The sequence below is a fragment of the Bos grunniens genome, chromosome 22 (genome assembly GCF_055505025.1).
Source record: "Bos grunniens cultivar Pamir isolate PY7600 chromosome 22, Bosgru_T2T1.0, whole genome shotgun sequence".
NCBI classification, from domain to species: Eukaryota; Metazoa; Chordata; class Mammalia; order Artiodactyla; family Bovidae; genus Bos; species Bos grunniens.
In genome coordinates, this window is record NC_141186.1 from 46,610,728 (window position 1) to 46,633,783 (window position 23,056).

The 23,056-nt window shown below is 38.1% G+C and overlaps 1 protein-coding gene and 1 pseudogene across 6 annotated transcripts in view; one reads left to right on the forward strand and one right to left on the reverse strand.

Moving 5' to 3' along the window:
- Positions 1-23,056, reverse strand: part of CACNA2D3 (calcium voltage-gated channel auxiliary subunit alpha2delta 3) — a 900,680-nt gene that overhangs the window by 298,017 nt on the left and 579,607 nt on the right. The gene's annotated exons all lie outside the window — the stretch shown is intronic.
- Positions 8,427-8,532, forward strand: LOC147348375 (U2 spliceosomal RNA; annotated as a pseudogene).

Genomic DNA, 23,056 nt, shown 5'->3' on the forward strand with positions numbered 1-23,056 from the left:
TAAACTGAATTAAATTACAAAAGTAATAAAATTTCAACAAATGAATATCATAGATCATTTTGAAAAACGGACTGTCATTTTGGGGATGCTCTAAGAGTCTGTAAAATCGCCTTCCTCTCAAGCACAGTGCCTCATATCTCATGTGAGGTATTGAAAATATCCTAATTTAGAAAAAACTGCCATTTGTAATCTTCTGGCCAGGGATGGAAATCCAGTTTTATAGCCATGTATTTTGCCAAGTGAAAGAGACGGCTGTCTCAGGGTAACCTAGAGACTGTAACCTAGTTTAGCATACTAGAAAAGAGATTACACACCACTTCACTGAGCAGTAGGAAGTCAAGCTACAAACATCCTCAAAGGTGGGTGATACAATTCATTAGATTATTCAGCTTCATTAACTTCATTCACAGGGTATTTTTGTAGCTCTGATATCTGGGGCCTTATAGTTCTGGAGAAACTGTCCATGCCAGGGTTAGCCAATTTTGGAAACAGTAAACAACTTGCCTTCAAGTATACCTTTGATATGCAAACCAACCAACCCAAACCCCGTTGCCCTCAGTTATCTCTTTTTTATCAGGTGTGCATACCCTGAGCCAGTATCCACCTGCCCTAATCACTCCAGGGCCAGGCAGGTAACAGACAACTAAGGGTAGCCACTACATTTCCAGAGCCAACTGAAATTATTCAACTTTAAGTTTGTTTATCTTGTTTTGCCTCTTTCTTCCCAAGAAAACCACAGTAAAGGCTTTAGTCCACCAGTCCCGCCCCCACTCTGGTCACTCATTTTATATTGGTGCTTCCCCATGAAGCTCTGTATAGTATGATATGCCTCTTGCTTCCAGGGGTCAATGAGTCTTTCTTCATGACATTCATTTCCATGTCTATATGGCTTAGTATATTTGATTAAAACAAATACTGAGTACCCTTAAAATGGGTTGGGAATCAGGAGAATTGGGTTACAGGTGAGTCCCAAATCCATACTTACTATCTTGGCAACCTTGACTAAGTTAGTGAAACCCTCTGAACTATGCTTTTTCCACCTACACATGAATCATCCATTAATTCATTTATTGTGATCAATGGTAAATGAGTTAATAAATGAAAAGACAAGTCAGAAGCAATGAGTTCCAGTCAGCTAGGGTTGCATTCCACTTATGTTTCAGATGATTGTTACATTAAACCAAGTAAGGTGAACCCAGGACAGCCAAATCCCCTATTCATGGATGTCTCCCTAACCGTACCCAGGGGTTTGGCTAAAGAGCAAACTGACTTTCATGAGTGAAGATTTTTTCCTACAAAAGGGTTTTGACAAGCTAAGGATAATTAGATTGGCAATTCCTAACACAATCAGAATAACACTAGAGGTATAACAATTAAATCTTCTATTAACTTTTGCAAAGTCATAAGATCCACCAAGAATCTGGCAAGAGCTATGGACTTTCTCTCCACAAAAAATGCCCCAAAGATGAACATTCACATTTCAGATAAGGTTTATGATGTTTGGGGCATCTCCTCCATTGAAGTCTAAACTCAGGTTCTCTGGGAACCTCTGGATTCCAGTTTAAAAAGTGTTGTTTTTATATACTTCTCATATTCTGCACTATAAGTTTCTCAAGAACAGATTATGTTATGTGGACAACCAAGATGGGTACTTTCAACTTAAGTGTTTGCCAAATTGAGAGGGAGGTTCATTCATTTATATGCTCATTCTTTGCTGACTTAGTGAGTACTAGATACTGGATATCCATTATCAGATCCAGAAAAGTCACATGAGGAATAAATCCTCAACATGGAGAAACAAGACATCAAGAGCCCTGAGAAAAATGGGCATCACTGTAAACCCTGAGTTCCTATGGCGACATCAAATCATGGAGCCTTTGAGGAATGAATTAAAAGATGCTGGAATGGAATGGACAGACAGACATGACTCCTGTCTCATTTGTTTCTGAATCCATAGAATCCAGCACAATGGTTGGCAAAGAGTCAGCACGCAACCACTTGTTGACTGGCAATGACATAAAAGTCACCTTCGGCCGACTCCTGAAACAAACTCATCATGGATTTGTGTGGCTGGGAGGTCCCTCTCTGCCTCTCTTGCCCTCAGACTCAGAGAGAGAAGGTGGTGACAGTTATGTGCTCACAAGTGTGCCCATTCTTCCAAGAAGACTTACAGATTCAATACCATAAACAAAAATAAACTCATGTGTATAAGGCTGATAAATTATGCAAAATATCAGAAAATTTGCTTATGGAAAAGAGAAGCTAATTGTTCCACAAATTGGGGTGGCAATACTTATGAGACATCATGGGATTGTGTGACTCCCTGAGTTAGAACCCCCCAATGTCTTTCTACTGCACTTAGGATATATTGCAAACTCCTATCACAGCTGGATATCCTGGAAGATATGGAAACACGACAAACTCCTTTCAGCTTTAGAGTCTTTGCCTTCAGCTTTTCCACTGCCTAGAATATTCTTCTCCTCCACTTTCATGGCTAACTCCCTCTAACCCCAGTTCCCCTCCTTTGGATCTCTCCATTTGTCTCCTCCATGGTGCTTGGTACATTTTGCAGCTATCATTATGATTTGTTTGTTTACTTGATTTACACCTATTTCTCGCTCCATCAGAAATGTAGATGTTGCGAGAGCAGAATGAAGCAACTGTGCCCAACTCAGCATCCAGCATATAGTAGACTTCTAACCGATCCACCCCTCTCCATTTCTTTTCACAAATTGTGGAAGTTGAAAGAAGTCAGCATGGGATATACTAGAATTTGTCAGAGTTAGAGCCCTTTCCTTCATTACTAACTCCATTTCAAATACTTGCCTATTTTTCCAAACTTGCCTGCTATCAATCAGCTGAAGTTTCACCTTCCCTCTGCCTCGTTTCTTTGTTTCTTTTACATTGAAGCTCAATGATAAAACAGGAAGAAATGGAGAAATGAAAAAGCTTCTGGTCTTTGTTATTACAGTCTCAACTTCTGGGGCCATAAAATGGTGTTATATCTAAGGCCTTCCATGGGTGGATGATCAGGTTTATAATATATTTTTCCTAGGTTCTGCCGCTTGATTCTAGATGAAAACCATGCAAAGATCGAAGCCAACTGTATTTTAAATAACTGCCTGCTTCAGAGATTACCTAGCATGGAAAAGACCACATCTTAAAATAGTGATGTGACACTTGCTGTTCCTAGCAACTCTGAGTGGAATTCTCTCCTTTTCCCCCATACTTTGTGACAGTTTGGACAGATGGCATCACTTCATGAAAAATAGAGATGACTGGGTAGGCAGGTTAGCAGAATGCAGTGGATACAAGAAAAGGTTAAGAACTGGGAACTTGGCACATCTCATTTTAGAATCTGTCTGCTCTGAAGGAGCTGAAAATCTTCGAAACCTCCTTTTCCTTACTTGTAAAGTATGATGGTGTTAACAGGACCCACTTGGCAGGACTGCTGCTAAGTGAAACAAAGTAAAATAGTAGGGGCTGGATGGGGAGGTAATCCTGCAGAAGTGTGTGTGTGACAAGAGATTCTTTCTAAGAGAAGACTTCCAGTGGTGCTCCTTGCCTGGACCCTAAAGAGAGTTAGACCGGGGAAAAGCTCAGGAGGGCAAAGCTTGAAGACCTGACCTAGGACTGCCTCTCTGGACCTTAGAGAAAAGCTCCGTTTCCCTTATTGTCCCTGCCCGCAAGTTTGTCTTCCTGTGCCTTCCTCTACCTCTGGACTGGGGAGGTTCCAAGAGCCCAAATCAGGGTATGGGACCAAGGCCCATTTGGCCTTGATCACAAGTGTCGCACTTGTGTGTTCTCACTGGGATTTGTGACCCAAAGCCCACAAAAGCAGCAGCATGATGCAGAGAGAGCGCCCCCTCCACAAAGCATCCTGGTCGCTCAGTGCAGTGGCAGGGTACAGGTCAAGGATTTAGGAGTCTGGAATTCTGCCCAAATCATTCTCAAACTCATTACAACCAACAGCTGCTGTGAATGCTAAGCTAGCACAGTTGTTTTCTCCCAAGATTCTTGTCACTTCTATTTTCCCAACCAATCCTTCCTGTCACTAATAATTAGTCTAAAATAGCAGCTTCCGCTGTCATCTCACCTACTGCCTTCTGGGGCTTAAATGTCAGTAAGAAAAGTCAAGGGCTTCTCAGACATCTGCAAGGATATTGTTGAAGACAGTGTTCATTCCATTTTACCTGTGATTCTCCAAGAGGCAGACATGTAGGAACCCGGCTCTTGGGGACAGCTAAGGAATGTGTGTATATAAGAATCACCTGTAGGGTTTTGGCAGTATATATGTGTTCATTATCTATACACCAACCTCGCCCCTCTCCAGAGGTTTCAGTGCACCCCAAACCTAGAACTTCCACTGAGAGAGCAAGTCCCCAGGTGCTGAAGATCCTACCCTAGAGAAGCACTAAATTGACATAAATATGAGTATAGGCCTCATGTGGATGGGAGAGAAAAGTAAATTAAAGTTCCAGAGGGATTTGGAGGGCCATTGTCTTCTTCTCTGGAAGGCCACTGTCTTCTGAGAAACTCCACGGGAAATTTATTGTCTTCAATCAGTAAGTTCTATTTTATTCTAAGCAACTGTTACGTTTTAAGTCTTACAGCTGTCCTGGGTTCCCTCAAGAAGAGGGTTCCATTCTCAGAGATTAGGTGTTTTGGGCTCTACTTTTACAACCCTCACTTTGACCTTCCTCAGATCAGATCAGATCAGTCGCTCAGTCGTGTCCGACTCTTTGCGACCCCATGAATCGCAGCACGCCAGGCCTCCCTGTCCATCACCAACTCCCGGAGTTCACTCAGACTCACATCCATCGAGTCAGTGATGCCATACAGCCATCTCATCCTCTGTCGTCCCCTTCTCCTCCTGCCCCCAATCCCTCCCAGCATCAGAGTCTTATCCAATGAGTCAACTCTTCGCATGAGGTGGCCAAAGTACTGGAGTTTCAGCTTTAGCATCATTCCTTCCTACTGACCTCTAATTTTATTACCATTTTTGCTTTATATTTCCCATCCACTCACCCTCCTACCTACTCTTCCTATCGAGTATTAACAGTGCCCGTGGGTTAAGTCGCTTCAGTCATGTCTGACTCTTCGTGACCCTATGGACTGTAGCCCACCAGGCTCCTCTGTCCATGGGATTCTCCAGGCAAGAATACTGGAGTGGGTTGTCATGCCCTTCTCCAGGGGATCTTTCTGACCCAAGGATCGAACCCAAGTCTCTTATGTCTTCTGCAGGGAGGAAAAACCCATATGGTCTCCACTCTCACTGAAGTTGTAAATTTTGAAAATACTTTTTATAGAACAAGGAAGGCAAAGAGATATAAAGGAAAAAAGAAAGGGAGGAGATGGGACTGCTTTTCTGTTACTATTTCCGACTTCACAGAAGTTACTGGTTGAAGATCCTCCTCATTATTTTACACTATTTCTGTCCTAACTTTGTGACCAAGACGGGACACAGATTTGTTTTTCTCTCTGGTTAAGGGGACCACAGTAGAGCCCCAAAGAGTATCATCTTCTTTTAAAACTGCATCATTTCTGCACTTTCTCCCCCAAACATCTTGGTTCCCTGAACAGGATGCAGGCCATCTTGAGCTCTGTAGCCCAAATGCTAGTTGATAAAGAGGAACTTGTGTGTGTGTGTGTGTATTTAATTGGAGTGTAATTACGTTACAGTGTTGTGTTAGTTCCTGCCGTACAGCAATGTGAACCAGCTACGTGTATACATATATCCCCGAGCCTCCCTCCCACCCCTTATCCAACCACTCTAGATCATTACAGACCACCAAGCTGAGCTCCTGTGTTATACAACAGCTTCCCACCAGCTATCTGTTTTATACATGGTAGTGGATACATGTCAATGCTTAAAGAAAGGTACATTTATTTATTAATAAATGGATAAAATAAGCATTTTAAAAACATTAAATTATTTCCTCCTGATTTCTTGAGATATAATTAGTGCATGGTCCTGTATATGATGATTTAATATGTGGATATATTGCAAAATGATATCCACAGTAAGGTTAGTTAACACATTCATCACCTCACACAATTACTACTTTCTTTTCCTAGTGAGACATTTATGATTTACTCTGTGCAACTTTCAAGTATTTGACACCAGAGCTATTAACTATAGTCACCACGCTCTAAATAAAATTCCCAGAACTCATTTATATTGTAACTAACTCTGCAGTCTTTGACAAGCTCTTCCCCATTCCCCACATGCCTCTCTCCACAGCCCCTGGCGACACCATTCATGTTTATATAAGCTTAGTTTTTGTTTTGTTGTTTTCAGATTCCAGATATAAGTAAGATCATGTAGTACTTGTCTTACTCTCTCCAAATTGTTTTACTTGTCATTATACTCTCAAGGTCCATCCACGTCACAAACGGCAGAATTCCCTTTCTTATGACTGTGTTACATATATTAATATATATATATATCTCTCATGTATATATATCATGTAAGGATACTACTCATGTAAGTATACTACTCATGTAAGTATACTTACTTATGTAAGGATACTACTCATATATATCATGTAAGTATAGTACTTACATGATATATATATACATGATATTTCCATTCATATATAGATGGACACGGGTTGTTACTATGTCTTGGCTATTGTGAATGATGCTGCAATGAACAAGGTGATGCAGCTGTCTCTTCAAGATAATGATTTCATTTCCTTCAGAAAAATTCATTCCTTCAGAAGTGGGTATCTACTGCCAGATTACTGAATTACATGGTAGTGTACTTTCGATTTTTTGAAGAACCTCCATGCTGTTTTCCGCTAGTGTAACTGTACTAATTTACATTCCAACCAACAATGCACCAGGGTTCCTTTTATCCACACCTCTACCTCTGCCAACACTTGTTATCTATCTTTCTAATAATAACAATTCTAATAGATGTCTTACCATAAAACTTTTACCCCTGAAAGTCTCTCCCTCTTAAAGTTATCTAAAATAAGCCCCCCTTTTATTATATGTCAGTCCCTACTGATTTTCTGCATAGTATTTGGTGCAATTACAGTTATATTATTTTTCTGTTACTTAGCTATGTTCTGTTCCCTACACACATACACAGAAGTATAAGTTTCATGATGAAAATAACAATGTGTTTTGTTCACTATTGCTGAACTTCTAATCTAGCACCTGACCCATAGCAGATCCCCCTAAATATTTGTCAGATAAATGAATTAATGTAGTTACTGCAAGCAATTAAAAGATATAAACATAGGTTAAATGGGGATAATCCATCATGGCATATGGAGTAGGAATATGCCAAGAGAAATAGAGGGATTAAATGAGTACTGATGAACTAAAACTTGAGGATGCTGAGCACTGGCCCTTTGCCAGATACCACACATAGCAGGACTGCAACGGGAGGGCACCAGCATTATTCTCATTCAACAGATAAGCAGACTGAGGCCTAGAGAGGGTAGGAACATGTTCCAGGTCACATAGCAGTTAAGTGAAAGCTATTGGACCCTTTTAAGGTATGTGGGACTCCAAAGCTCATTTTCTTAATTGCAACACTATGATATGAGAACACTAGCAAAGGACATGAACTGCCAGATCACAGAAGAGGAAATACTCATGGCAACACAACAAAAAACAGATCACAATGTCCAACCCTACTTTTATGCATAAATACAAATATAAATTAAAATAAAAATAAGAGTTTTGAGGTGTTATTTTGGGGGGTTTTGCTATTAAATTGGAAATGATTTGTTAATGACAATAAAAATATTAGGAAATAGTCTTTCCACTGGTGGGAATATAAATTGTTATAGCTTCCTGAAAATAACTTGGCCATATGTTTCAAATATGTGAAATGCACATGACCTTTGACATGGCAATTCCATTTCTCGGAAATCACTTCTAGGAATTATTTTTTTACCACCAAGTTGAATTTTTTTTTTTTTATTTTGCTAAAATGTTCAGACAGAACCAATGTAACAATCCAAATTCCATGGCATCTAAACATTTAGCCACTGATGATTTCAGGAAGATAATGTTGTCCTTTCAATCTTAGAAAAAATGTAGATGCCTTATATTCTGTGAAAGCATGAGTTGCCTTCCTTTCTACCCACCAAATTAATTTGTCTTTTCAGAAGCTTTAATATGTTGGATATCATCTTTGTTTATCTCTCCATGTTGCCCAAGGACACCATCAGAGAGTGAAGCAAAGATTTTCCATAAAGGACATATGTTCATTAGAGAACACATTATTGGAAAACACTGTTCATACTAGAGAAAAATTACAATCTAGACGTGCCCACAGAAGGGGGTTGTAGTATGTTCACTCAGTGACTTTAGTGAAGCCATTACAAATAATGGTGAAGTTGATCACTTAATGACTTGAAAAGACATCACTAAACAGACAAAATAGGTTCCAAAATACCATGGACATAGCTTCTCGGCTTTATGGTTAAGATCCAGTGTAGTATCTGTTCTTATCAAAATGCCATGGACAGTCTTATCCAATCTATAAAAAATTAAAAGTATACATACATAGAAAAAAATAATGGAAAGATGCATGCAAAAAGTATCTAATACCAGTGATACTTCTTTCCTATTAACTGCTTTTTTTTTTTTTACAAATTTTCTACAGTAAATATATAATACTTTTGTTAAAAAGAAAATATTTTTCAGTAAAAGATAAACAGAAATCTCCATTCATTTTCATTCAGCAGATATTTACATAGCATATACTATACATCAGGCTTTATATGAGGCACTAGGGGTTCAATGTTGACACAAGACCGGACTTCATACAGATGACACTCAGGTAGGAAAATGCACAGTTGAGGGCTTACATGTTAGAGATGAAATGTTATGAAATAGGTCTCATAAGTATGTTCCACTGAATATTGGAAGCAGCATCATTCCACAGGTCATCAGAAACAGTTTGGGCCAATGGCTACTTGAAGGATCATCCAGAGCTGTTGAGAACAGGCAAGCCCTGATTTGTGTGAATATTTGCAGCCGAAAGCTTATTTCCATGGATATTCAAACATCATTTCAGTCTATGGTTCTCCCTTTTGGAAACTGTAAGTGCCTGAGTCACTGTAGCAGAGCCTCCCAGACATCATGCCCACCATCTACATTTCTTGTTCTAAGGGAACTAGAGAACAAAACCTAGAATCCCAAGAGGTGTTGGGAGGGTCCACCAAATTCTATGACTACTGAAGACTGCCCAGTAGGTATACCTGCCATTAAGAAACCAGACAAATGAATAAATAAGTCAATACAGCTTTGAAGCTGACCATGGTTAAAGCAGTATACTTCAATTTTCTTTAGACGTGGAAAACAGAGAAGAAATGCTGGTGGGCTATTTGTCCATCTCCGTACTAGGGCAGAGAAGGAATGGACCCAGTGGCTTATAATAGTTACAACCCAAGCCTTGTATGCCCAGGCCTGAGGCCAGACTCCTGCCTCAGCAGATAATGAGTTTGGCAATGTCTGATGGTCTTTTCTGGATGCTAATCCCCATCACAGAACTTCTATAATGCATGATATAATTTAATACACCTGGCAGACTCACCACCAGTTCATTCTTTTGTTATGTAATAGCCCAAAGAGAAGTCGAGAGTGGTTAATGCTCTGACAACCAGCTATTATCCCCAATAACAGGTGATTTTCAAAGGATTATTGCCATCAGAAACCATTTTATAATAACTGGCAACTGGAAGCCAATGTAGCAAAGTAAGATGGTCGTTGAGAGTTGCCATTTATTTTACACAAATCTGCAAAGATGTTTCAAGCATCACCCAGATGAAATAACCGCAGTTGTGATGGGATTCACCGGCCATGATAAATCACCTCCCTAGACAAGTCAGAGAATTGCTGCCATAGAGTTACTCTTTGGAATCTTTCTATTTTTCAAAGACTTCTCATCATTTCCCCTCACGGTCACCCTTTCACAGTATTCTGGCATCCTACCAGCCTGCTTCTGGGTAAGTTACAAGAATCCTGGGAGCTATCCTATGAACGGAGTGCACTCTGAAGATGCTTTGCCCTTGTGTCAGGCCCTGGAGAAAAGATCAATCATGGGATTGGATCTGAGGGATTTCTTTTAGATATGCACATCCTGACTTAATTGAATTTAACCTTAGGAAGATAATTTGGATCAGGTTATGACAAGAGAAGAATGACTTATTGTCTTCAGCATGTAGGAGTATCAGTATCAGTTTATGGCAAAGTCAGACTTTATTCCACATAATGCAGTCCCATTTCCATAGGGGTCCTGCCTCATAGATTCCTCTCAGGGAGCAATTTTATTAGACAAGCATCCTTTCTTAAAAGAAACGCCTATGAATGATATATCTCCTTAGGATGGTTACCAAACACACACTCACTCAAACTCAAAATCCAAATTCTGAAAATCCAAAAGGTGGCTTTGTTATGTCACTGATATGATAGAAATCATGGAATTCTTTGTACTTTACGCAGATGGCATAAATCCCAGTTGTTTGAACTTGAGAAACATGTTGAGTGATGAAATTAAATCGACATCATCTTCCTTTATCTTGACAGTTCAGACAGCTAGAAGCAATTGCCACTCTGGCTGTCGGGTTAGGATCATCAGTGTTAAAATTATTATACTGCCTTTAAGTTTATCTTTGATTAAAAATTAAATTTCACTTCTCTTTATCATTTTCCATACCTCAAAATCATGCATGTGTTCTCCAAGTTAAATCAAGATGGACTAAATATTTAATTCCCTGTTCTAATTAGCTACAACTGTTACCTGATTTCTCTCTGTAAATGAATGTGAAAGGACCCGGGAGGCCTAACGTTAACCTTCATCCACTCTCGTTTTAAGAGAGAAATTACGGGCTCTAATTAGATGCTTCAAATTGCAAAGAAATAGAATTTTCATAACCAGCTTATTAAAATCCTAGGGCCCCTTTGGGATAGGGCAAATTGCTTCTACTCTGATCTGCTTATCCTGGTACAACACCATACAGAAGACTCATGTTGTCTGCAGTACACAGCTCATATTTCTCCCACATTAATGAGTACTCAAATTATTCCAGCTGCCCTCTTGGCACAAGGAAAAATTGAAAATCTATAGCTGCCAAGTGACGTGGATAACTCAGCTGCTAAATAAAATATGCTTAAGGGGACACAGCTGCTGGGGTGCCTATTTACATTAAAATTACTAAATCCATGAACAGAGAACAAATGTCCCAAGACAGCTAAACAGGGTTCAGCACTTGGATTAACTCTTTTACTGGACCAGGACCCTCAAGGTGCAAGGGTGCCACACAGTATGACAGAAACAGGAAGTTTTCACCAGATGCTGCTTTCCCACCAGGATGAGTCCCTAAGCATCACAGTGGGAGAACCAGTGAGTCCCCACTTCCGGAAGTTCTAAAAAGTTTTACTTCCCTTGATGTTTTCATACCAGTCAGTTCAAGCTTTTATTCTTACTGAAATTAAACAGATCATACATTTGTTCAACTTTGACATTTCATAAATCTTCAGTAAGATTCTCTCTTCTATGCTCTGACCTCTTTATTATTTAATGAGTCAAACAAAACTCAGATGACCAAGACATGGAGGTCATAGGAAATGATGCCCCAACTGCCGCTATGAAAAGTATTTCAAACTGAAGTACTCAGTCATTTGGGCAGTTTTAAGTAGGCCCCTGAACAACCAATTTAGAAAAAAAATGTGACATCATGGGAGAGCAATAAAAAATAAGAACAAAGAATGAGGGGAAGTGACCCGTGTATATATTCATCACTTGTTAACATGAAATTAATATGACCATCTATCACTGTCTCAAAATTCCAAACACTAAGAGATTTTATTCAAATGTCTCCAAAACCCCTGATCGTTGATATTATCAATGACCTAGTCCAGATCAAAACTGTTAACACAGTGTTCAAAGACTGAACCTCCATCCAGATCCATGTTTGAACCATACACAGCATACAGTGTAATGAAACACCCCACAGAAAAATGTATCAGTTATGACCATGTTCTCTGGTTGGATTTAGACATCACCTGCCTTCGTAAGTGTATTTTTCGAAAAAGAATTACAAGCTATAGCCTGGGTTCTCTGGCTAATGACAAAAACACGTTCTGTTTACTGTCCTGAACATTCTACCTATGCACTTTGCATTGTCCAAATCATGTAAAATTACAGAATGATGTCATCAAATAGATCAGGCTCAGAGGAAACAGATGACGATTCTATAAACACTTTTCACCCTTAAACACGTAGCCTAAACATAATACTTCCTCCCTATGTAAGAGAAAATGGCAACAAATGAGATTTGAAAAACAGAATGGGGACATTTGAACATTAACTGAAAAACACTTGAAGATGATTAAGGAAATATAGACCTAAATGAAGATAAGACAGAAAATGCTGCTTTCAGAAGGAAAAAGAAAGAGCCTTGACACTGAAAGAACCCAATACAAAGTCAGCTGCAATTACACAGCAATGTTTTGATCCATGCCATTGCCACATAGACTTTTGCTTATACCAAAATGTTTGCCTATATACATGAGTGTCTCCATAGAAGACATCACCTGCCTTTATAGTTCTGTCTCAACTATAATCTAAGGACTTGGCCATTTTTACAGTCACAGAGTTCTGGATCTTGCACCAAAAAATTTGGAGATGTGGGTTTTGCAGTTATTTCCTTAGGATACAAGTCACACTCCCCATCAAAAGACAGGATTTTCTAAAATCCTTCACTGTTACTCTCAGCGTGACACTTCTGATTCTTCTAGGGCCACTATGAGCCCTGGACAAGTTCTAGATGAAATGCAAAGTCAGCACACACAGTGTGACCCTGAAGAAAGAGCAGAGGAGTCATGTCTGTGACATAAAAAAGCATATTTACATTTCTATCTTGCCTTTGACAACTTACAGCATAAACACAAAAGCAGTCCTCAATAACTTTGGGGGTTACATAGAATCTTAATAAATGGATCTGATATATGCGGTCAGGCAAACTTGCTAAATTAGAAAGACAAAATCAAGTGTCATTTATCCACACTGATAACAGGAAGAAAACAATGGATAGTATTAATGTCAGAAATTCTATGTGTCCATTTCAAAAAGCAGTATGACTTGCCAAAAGGTGTATCTTTCCTAATTATCTAAGAGCCAGTCTAGGAATGTGAAAACAAGGTATGTATACACAGGTGTATGTATGTCTATATATGCAGTCATTTAGATGTATAGCTACATAAAACCACAGGACAGATTTACATGCACTCACTAATTTGACTCTTCAGATTCTTTATTTTTTTGCTGATTTGACTCTTAGGATAATTGCCAACTTAGTTCTATATGATAGATCAAATGCACTGATAGTGTTTAAAGCAGAGTCCCTATCTTTTGATATAATGACACTGTTATTTGATCTCTTGACAGTTTCAATTTAGAAAATCAAACCAAAAGATGTGTTTAAATAGAACTTATATTAACTTTATTTTAGTAATGCAGCAATGCTTGTTAAAAAGTGTGACAGTGCATAGCTAAGAGTCAGACTCACTGTGCTAAGTTATATATACTGTTTCAATCTGATATATTCCTTGGAGGAAACAAAACACTCCAAAATAACCATAGCTATTATATACTCTTTCATATCTACATGTTCCTGCTAGCCTTTGAAAATAGTCAGTAACCACGGGAAGCAGAAATAAGGTCAACAAGATGTCCACAGAAACTAGTCTAACACAGTGTTCTACAAACGTGTTCCATGATGGTGCTCCTAGTGTGGATTTCACAGGACATTTCAAATTTCAATCCCCCCAAAGGATGTTGTTCATTACTTACTCTTAACATCTAGAATAGCAAACCTGAATGCATAAGTGTGAAAGATGCTGGTCTACACATTTTTTTAACATTTGTTTTTTGTTAATTTGGCTGTGCCAATCTTTAGTTGCAGCATGCGAACTGAGTTGTGGCATGTGGGATCTAGTTGCCTGATCAGGGATCGAACCCAGGCCCACTACATTGACAGCAGGGAGTCTTAGCCACCGGACCATTAGGGAAGTCCTGGTCTATGCGTTTAATATGCTAAGACTATGAAGCAAATTTGTTTTCAAGTGAAAAATGGGGCTTTTAAAGCTTTCCTAAGCTGCCTACACACAGTTAGAAAAAAAAAAAATAAAGCTTCTATGAAGCTTCTATTAATTTTAAAGATGTAGAGCACCTTTAAGATTAGCATTCATAGAACTTCATATTTTAGGAAGAAGTAATTCAGGACTGTATAGAGATAAAGGTAATATTCCCACCAATAAAATATGAATTGAAGGAGCAGGTGTCTCTATGTGGATCATTTCATCAAGAAAGCTGCATCTGTATGTTCACCACTACTCTGTAACTCTGTACATAATCAAATACCAATAGTAGATTGAGTACAACTTCGTGAATGAAAGAACTTTTACAAGTTTTAAATGAAAAAGAAAGTGTTAACTGAGGAAATTCTATTTCTAGCTATGATAAACTAGCTACTGTAAGATGAATCCTAACCCTGAGAACATCTACTAAGATAGGCTAAATTACAAACAAACATTGGAGACATCGGAGAAAAACAGGTGGAAACAAGGACTTGAATGTACTAGATCCTAGAGTGAAGAGAACTACATGGAGCAAAGTTCTATATTCACTGCCATTTCTCTCATCATGGTATTTCCCAATTCAGGGAGCAGGGCATGTAAGCCAAACAGAAAAGAGAAACCCAGAGTTAGGGGCAGTCTCACCAAGCAAAACTGTGTTCCGGTCTAGTGGCTAGGATTCAGCGCTTTCACCACTGTGTCCCAGATTCATTTCCAGATCAGGGAAGTCTCTCTTTTCGAGCTTCCCTGGTGCCTCAGATGGTAAAGAATGCGCCTGTAATGCAGGAGACCCAGGTTTGATCACTGGGTCTGGAAGATACCCTGAAGGAGGGCATGACAACCCATTCAAGTATTCTTGCCTGGAGAATCCCATGGACAGAGAAGCCTGGCAGACTACAGTCCATGGGGTCACAAAGAGTTGGATATGACTGAGTGACTAACACTTCTAACACTTCGAGCTGCCCTGGCAGCTCAGTGGTAAAGACTCCGCCTGCAATGCAGGAGACCCTGGTTCAATTCCTGAGTCAGGAAGATCCCCTGGAGAAGGGATAAACTACCCATTCCAATATTCTTGGGCTTCTCTAGTGGCTCAGACGGAGAAGGCAATGGCAACTCACTGCAGTACTCTTGCCTGGAAAATCCTATGGATGGAGAAAACTGGTAGGCTGCAGGGGAGCCTGGTAGGCTGCATTCCAAGGGGTCGTTAAGAGTAAGACAGGACTGAGCAACTTCACTTTCACTTTTCACTTTCATGCATTGGAGAAGGAAATGGCAACCCACTGCAATGTTCTTGCCTGGAGAATCCCAGGGACGGGGAGCCTGGTGGGCTGCCGCCTATGGGGTCGCACAGAGTCAGAGACGGCTGAAGCGACTTAGCAGCAGCAGCTGCAGCACTGGCTCAGATAGTAAAAAATCTGCCTGCAATGCAGAAAACCCAGGTTCAATCCCTAGGTTGGGAAGATTCCCTGGAGAGGAAAATGGCTACCCACTTTAGGATTCTTGCCTGGAGAATTCCATGGACACAGGAGTCTGAAGGGCTACAGTCCAATGGGGTCGCAAAGAGTCGGACATGACTGAGCGATTAACACTACAAAGAAAGTCATAACATAAGGGAAAAAAACCCAAAGAAAAGGAGACCCTAGAGAAGTAATTACATATTCAGCAGGAAATTTCTGAATTAAAGCACTTGCTGGAGCAGGAAATGGCAACTCACTATAATATTCTTGGTCTGGAAATCCCATGGACAGAGGAGCTTGGTGGGCTACAGTCCATGGGATTGCAAAGAGTAGGACACTATGGAACGACTGAGCATAACAAAGCATTTGCTAATTCCTAAACTGTGCATGTGTTAGATAAGACTCCACGAAACTAAGCAAAAAAGAGCTGAAAAGAGATTGAAACATTAAGTAGAGAATTTTGAAGCTGCAAAATGCTAGGAAATAAAAAATAGAAGTTAAGAGTTCAGCAGGAGGTAGAAAGCACAGACTTGCAGGTAAAACCTCTGAAAAAGCTATTTCTCCAAAGTAAAGACAAATCATAAATAAACAAGTTGTAATTGGTTGAAGGTACTCAGCCTGCATTCTATCTGCCTGCCAAAGAATTTATTCCACTCAAAAGGAAGAGTCTTCAAAGCCTCAAAAATTTTTCATATACACTATCAGGCAAACAATCAAAAATTGCTAGGCAAGTCAAGAAACAGAATCAAATAACTAAAAATGGAGGGAAAAATAGACTTATAGGTGATCTAGATACGATAGTTATCAGACATGGACTTGAAAATACCAATGACTAATAGCAAACATCGGGCTTCCCAGGTGGCTCAGTGGTAAAGAATCTGCCTGTAATGCCACAGACATGGGTTTGATCCTCGGGTTGGGAAGATTTTCTGGAGAAGGAAATGGCAACCCATCCCAGTATTCTTGCCTGGGAAATTCCTGGGACACAGGAGCCTGGCAGGCTACAATCCATGGGGTCATAAAGAGTCAGACACAACTTAGTGACTAAAAAACAAAAATATTAAATAAATGAAAAGATGAAGCATTAAAAAGAATCAAATGGAATCCCTAGAACTGAAAACAGTGACTGAAATTAAGAATGCAACATATGGGATTAATAGAAGACAGACACTGTACAAGAAAAGATTAAAGAACTGGAAAATAAATAAATAGAAAATACCCAGACTGAACTGCAGAGAAGAAGATGATGAAAAATAAAGAAAAAGTAAAAAATAGATATATGATCTGGTCAAAAGGTCTGATATAATTGGAATGTCAAATAAATTAAGAGAAGGAATGGGGCACTGACAATATTTGAAAAGAAAATAAGACAAACGTTTTATAAAACTGATGATACACATCCAGCCATAGATTCAAGAATATATGTGCACAGCAAGTGGAATGATTACAAAATAAAAATATGCTTAAGGACATATCATAATGAAACCTGTAAAAACTAAAGATAAATATCTTTAAGTCAGATAAAGGAAAAAAAAAGACACTACTCTCTAAGGAACAATAATTAAACTGACCACTGTCTTTTCAATAGAAATAAAAGAGGCAGAGACAACAGAACACATCTTCAAAGGGCTGAAAGAACCTAAGTATCAAACTAGAATTTCATGTTGAGGAGAAGTATCCTTTAAAATGACAATAAAATCAAAACACTTTCAGAAAATTTGTTATTAGCAGAATTCAAAGAAATACTTTAGGCAAAAGGAAAATTATCCCAATAGAAAGCATGATAATGCAGGAAGGACTTATATTAATAACAGAAGAAGAAAAACTGTATGAGTAAATCAAAGTAAATATTATCTGATTAACATTACAATAATCATGGTTTGGGGGTTAAAATAACATGAAGGACATGAGAAGTTAAATGGAGCTAAACTGTTTGAAGGCATGTGAGTTATAGGAAAGAAGTAATAATTTAAGGTAGATTATAATAAGTTAAGGAAAAGTATCTTAATCTCTAGGGTAACAACTCCAATATATAATACAATAATTTACTACTAGCAAGCTAATACAGAAGAAAATTGGGTAACGAAACATTTTTGTCTTTTTTTTTTTTTTCAGATTAATCAACTAAAGAAAAAAAAAACAAACAAAGAATAGGTGGGGCAAAGAGCATCATGATAGGTGAGCTCAAATATATTAATAATTACATTGAATACTGACTATATTTTAGTACCTTTTGCCTTATCTCTTTACTTTCAAATCTTGTAAGCACACTATAATTTATAAATAATACTATATGTCTTTAATAGATATAATAATAAAAAGGTTAATTCAACAGGAAAAATGCCAACCTGAAATATGTATACCAAAAATAGGAAAGACCTAACAATATATAAAGTAAAAACTGACTAAATTAAAAGGAGAAAAAGAGAAATACAACATCACAGTGGGGCATTTTGACACAACTCCCTGTAACTGATAGAATAAGGAAACAAAATAAGAAGTAGAGACCAAGAATATCTGAAAATTACTATTAGTCAATTTGATCTAATTGACATGTAGAACACTGTATCCACCGAATGCAGAATGCATTTTGTTTACAAGTACTCAAGGGTTACTGACAAAAACACGTCATATGCTTGCCTACAAAATAATTCTAGATGAACTTGAAAGAATAGAAATCATAGAGAAGTAATTCAATATCTCAGTGGGATAGGCTAAAAATCATAAATTATTAACTAGAAAATTTGGAATCCAAATTACCTCCAGATTAAATATACTTTAAATATTCCCTGGGACAAAGAAGAGCTACAATAAAAAATTAGAAAATATTTTTTAATTAATAATAATTAAAATATGATATTTAAAAGCATGCAGGACATTACTAAAGCAACTAAAAGGAAATTGATAATCCTAAATGAATTTAACAAAAAAATAGGAAAGTTAAAAAATCAGTGATATAAGGTTGCACTTTAACAACCTATAAAAATGTCAAATATAACCCAAAGAAAGGAAGGAAATATAAAATAATAGAAATCAAAAACACAGAAAATGGATGCACCATGCCAAAAATTACTTCCTGAAAATTCAATAAAACTAAATCCTTAGTAAGATAGATTAGGGAAAAAATTAGTGAAAATTACCAGTTCATTATATTAGGAATAGAAATTGGAAAGGTCTGTAGATCTATTATATATTTTTAAAATAAAGGGACTTTATAAACAATTTTAAGCTAACAATAGAATCTTAGAGATATGGACACATCCCTTGAAAAGCACAACTTACTAAAGCTGATCTACAAAGAAATTTTAAAATATAAATAAGACTCACATACATTAAAGTCACTGAATATATTACAACTACAACAACAGAAAACTATCTTCAAATTCAACTACAATTCCTTGTGGCCTCAATGGTGAATTCTTACATACAATTAAGGAAGAGATAACAATCTTAGATAAATCCTTCCAGAGAACAGAATAAGAAAAAAATACTGCCCAACTCAATTTGAGGCCAGCATACTCTTATCATAAAGCTAAAAATGGCATTACAAAAAAAGAAACGGCATTACAAAAAAAAAGAAGTAACTTTCCTGAACAAAGACTCAAAGATCTAAAATCATAGCAAATCAAATTCAGTGAAATGTAAACACTTAGCATATTATGACAAAGTTGTCTTTATGCAATGAAAGCAAGTTTAGTTTAACAGCTGAAAACTGAACAATGTAATTCACAGCATCAAAAAAACTAAAGAAGAAAAAATATGATCATTTCAATAGATGCAAAATAAGCCCTTGATAAAATTCAACAACCATTCAGCCAAGTTCTTACCAAGCTACAAACAGAATATCACTTCCTTAACCTTAAAGAGAATATGTATAAAAATCACCATCAACATAATACTTAATGGTAAAATCATTAAAAGTGTTTATCCTAAGATCATAGAAAACCACATCAACTAATCCTTATCCTTCAATTATACTGGTGGTCCTAGCCTGGTAGTAAAAGAAAAGTATACAGATTATAAGGGAAGAAATAAAACAAGTCATTATTTAAACAAAAGTGATTTTGCACCCAGAAAATAAAAAAGGATATAAAGATTATTAACAATTAGAGTTTATTAATAGGTGAACTTAGTTAAGTCACTGGACACAAGTTCAATATAAAAACTATTTTGCTTTCATATATTAGCAAACAAAAATTAAAGACTATATTCTAAACGATTATCAATTTATAATTGCAGCAAATCCCTCAAATACCTGTTGGTAAATTTTAAAAAGATATGTGTAGGACTCTCAACAAAAAAGACAAATCTATTAAGGAAAGAAAATTGAGTGAAAGGAAGGAGCCAGTACATGGATTGGAAGACTTAATATTTAAAGATGTGTCAATTCTCCTTGGGTTGATTATTATACTCAAGTCCAAAATTAAAGCAAATTAGTTGTAGAAATCAACAGACTGATTCCAAAAGCTTTACAGAAATCTAAACAACTAACAAGAGAAAAGACAATTTTGAAGAATCAAAATAATATTAGAGGACTCACATTATCAAATAACAATACTTATAAAGCTCAAGTAATTAAAACAGAGTAGAACTGATGTAAGTTTAACTACAAGGAGATCCAACCAGTCCATTCTAAAGGAGATCAGCCCTGGGTGTTCTTTGGAAGGAATGATGCTAAAAGCTGAAACTTCAATACCTTGGCCACCTCATGTGAAGAGTTGACTCATTGGAAAAGACTCTGATGCTGGGAGGGATTGGGGGCAGGAGAAGGGGACGACAGAGGATGAGATGGCTGGATGGCATCACCGACTCGATGGACATGAGTTTGAGTGAACTCCGGGAAATGGTGATGGACAGGGAGGCCTGGCGTGCTGTGATTCATGGGGTCGCAAAGAATCGGACATGACTGAGCGACTGAACTGAACCGAAGTTCAGACAAACAGATCAAGAGCATAAAATCAAAATATCTTTCTTTTTAAAAAGTGCTATTACAACACAATGAGGAAAACTGTGATTTTATAAATGTTGCTGGATCAACTGACTATACATACGGGGAAAGAATAAATTTAATCAAATGCTAGATGAACCTTAACAAAGTGTAATAATGAAACATAATAATAAGGCTGCTAGAAGAGAACATGGAGTATATCATCCATCTTTGTCACAGGAAAATGTCTTAAATTGTACATTAAAAGCAATCATTCATAGAAGAAAAGACTGATATAGTAAACATTACCAAAATATAGCATCATAAGGGAGAAAAAGGAAGACATGGAGTAGGAGAAGACACTTGGAGTATACACATCCAATAAATGGTTAGCATCTAGAATATATAAGGAACTATTATAACAATCAATAAAAAATGACTAATTTTTAAATGGGCAAAAAAAATCTTCTTCACATGAGGATATCCAAATAGACAATAAACATATGAAGAGCTCATTAATATTAGTCATCATGTAAATACAAGTTAAAATCACATACACACACATCAGAATGGTTAAAAATAAAAACATTGAGAATATCAAGTGTTGACAGAGAGGAAACAGAAATCCCATTGCTGCAAACACTGTGAAAGGCACCTTGGCAGTATCTACTAATGCCTGCTGCTGCTGCTGCTAAGTCGATTCAGTCGTCTCTGACTCTGTGCGACCCCATAGATGGCAGCCGACCAGGCTCCCCCGTCCCTGGGATTCCCCAGGCAAGAACACTGGAGTGGGTTGCCATTTCCTTCTCCAATGCATGAAAGTGAAAAGTGAAAGTGAAGCCGCTCAGTTGTGTCCGACTCTTAGTGACCCCATGGACTGCAGCCTACCAGGCTCCTCTGCCCATGGGATTTTCCAGGCAAGAGTACTGGAGTGGGGTGCCATTGCCTTCTCTGCTACTAATGCCTAGTAACGCTCAAAATTCTCCAAGCCAGGCTTCAGCAATATGTGAACCATGAACTTCCAGATATTCAAGCTGCTTTCAGAAAAGGCAGAGGAACCAGAGATCAAATTGCCAACATCTTCTGGATCATGGAAAAAGCCAGAGAGTTCCAGAAAAACATCTATTTTTGCTTTATTGACTATGCCAAAGCCTTTGACTGTGTGGATCACAATAAACTGTGGAAAATTCTGAAAGAGATGGGAATACCAGACCACCTGATCTGCCTCTTGAGAAACCTGTATGCAGGTCAGGAAGCAACAGTTAGAACTGGACATGGAACAACAGACTGGTTCCAAATAGGAAAAGGAGTACATCAAGGCTGTATATTGTCACCCTGCTTATTTAACTTATATGCAGAGTACATCATGAGAAATGCTGGGCTGGAAGAAGCACCAGCTGGAATCAAGATTTCTGGGAGAAATATCAATAAATTCAGATATGCAAATGACACCACCCTTATGGCAGAAAGTGAAGAAGAACTAAAGAGCCTCTTGATGAAAGTGAAAGAGGAGAGGGAAAAAGTTGGCTTAAAGCTCAACATTCAGAAAACGAAGATCATGGCATCTGGTCCCATCACTTCATGGGAAATAGATGGGGAAACAGTAGAAACAGTGGCAGACTTTATTTTTGGGGGCTCCAAAATCACTGCAGATGGTGATTGCAGCCATGAAATTAAAAGACGCTTACTCCTTGGAAGGAAAGTTATGACCAACCTAGATAGCATATTCAAAAGCAGAGACATTACTTTGCCAACAAAGGTCCATCTAGTCAAGGCTATGGTTTTTCCAGTGGTCATGTATGGATGTGAGAGTTGGACTGTGAAGAAAGCTGAGTGCTGAAGAATTGATGCTTTTGAACTGTGGTGTTGGAGAAGACTCTTGAGAGTCCCTTGGACTGCAAGGAGATCTAACCAGTCCATTCTAAAGATCAGTCCTGGGTGTTCTTTGGAAGGACTGACGCTAAAGCTGAAACTCCAGTACTTCGCCACCTCATGCAAAGAGTTGAGTCATTGGAAAAGACCCTGATGCTGGGAGGGATTGGGGGCAGGAGGAGAAGGGGATGACAGAGGATGAGATGGCTGGATGGCCTCACCAACTCGATGGACATGAGTTTGGGTAAACCTCAGGAGTTGGTGATGGACAGGGAGGCCTGGTGTGCTGCAATTCATGGGGTCGCAAAGAGTCAGACACAATCTAGTGACTGAACTGAACTGAACATACATATATCTTATAAGGCAGCAATTCTACTCCTAGGTATATCTTCAACAAAAATGCATACACAGGTATGTCATAAAAGACATGTGGAATAATTTCTATAGCTACATAATTTGTAACACCCCAAAGAGAAAATAATCTATGATATAGCCAAAAACAGAGTACAACACATCAATGATAAAAACAAAGTACTTATTGGCACACAGCAACCTGGATGAATATTAGACATAACCTCGATCAAAAGAAGCCAAACATAAAAGAGTATATACCAGACGATTCCATTAATATAAAGTTCAATAATTAGTAAAACTCATCCATGGTGATGGAAATCAAAAAAGCAATTATATTGGG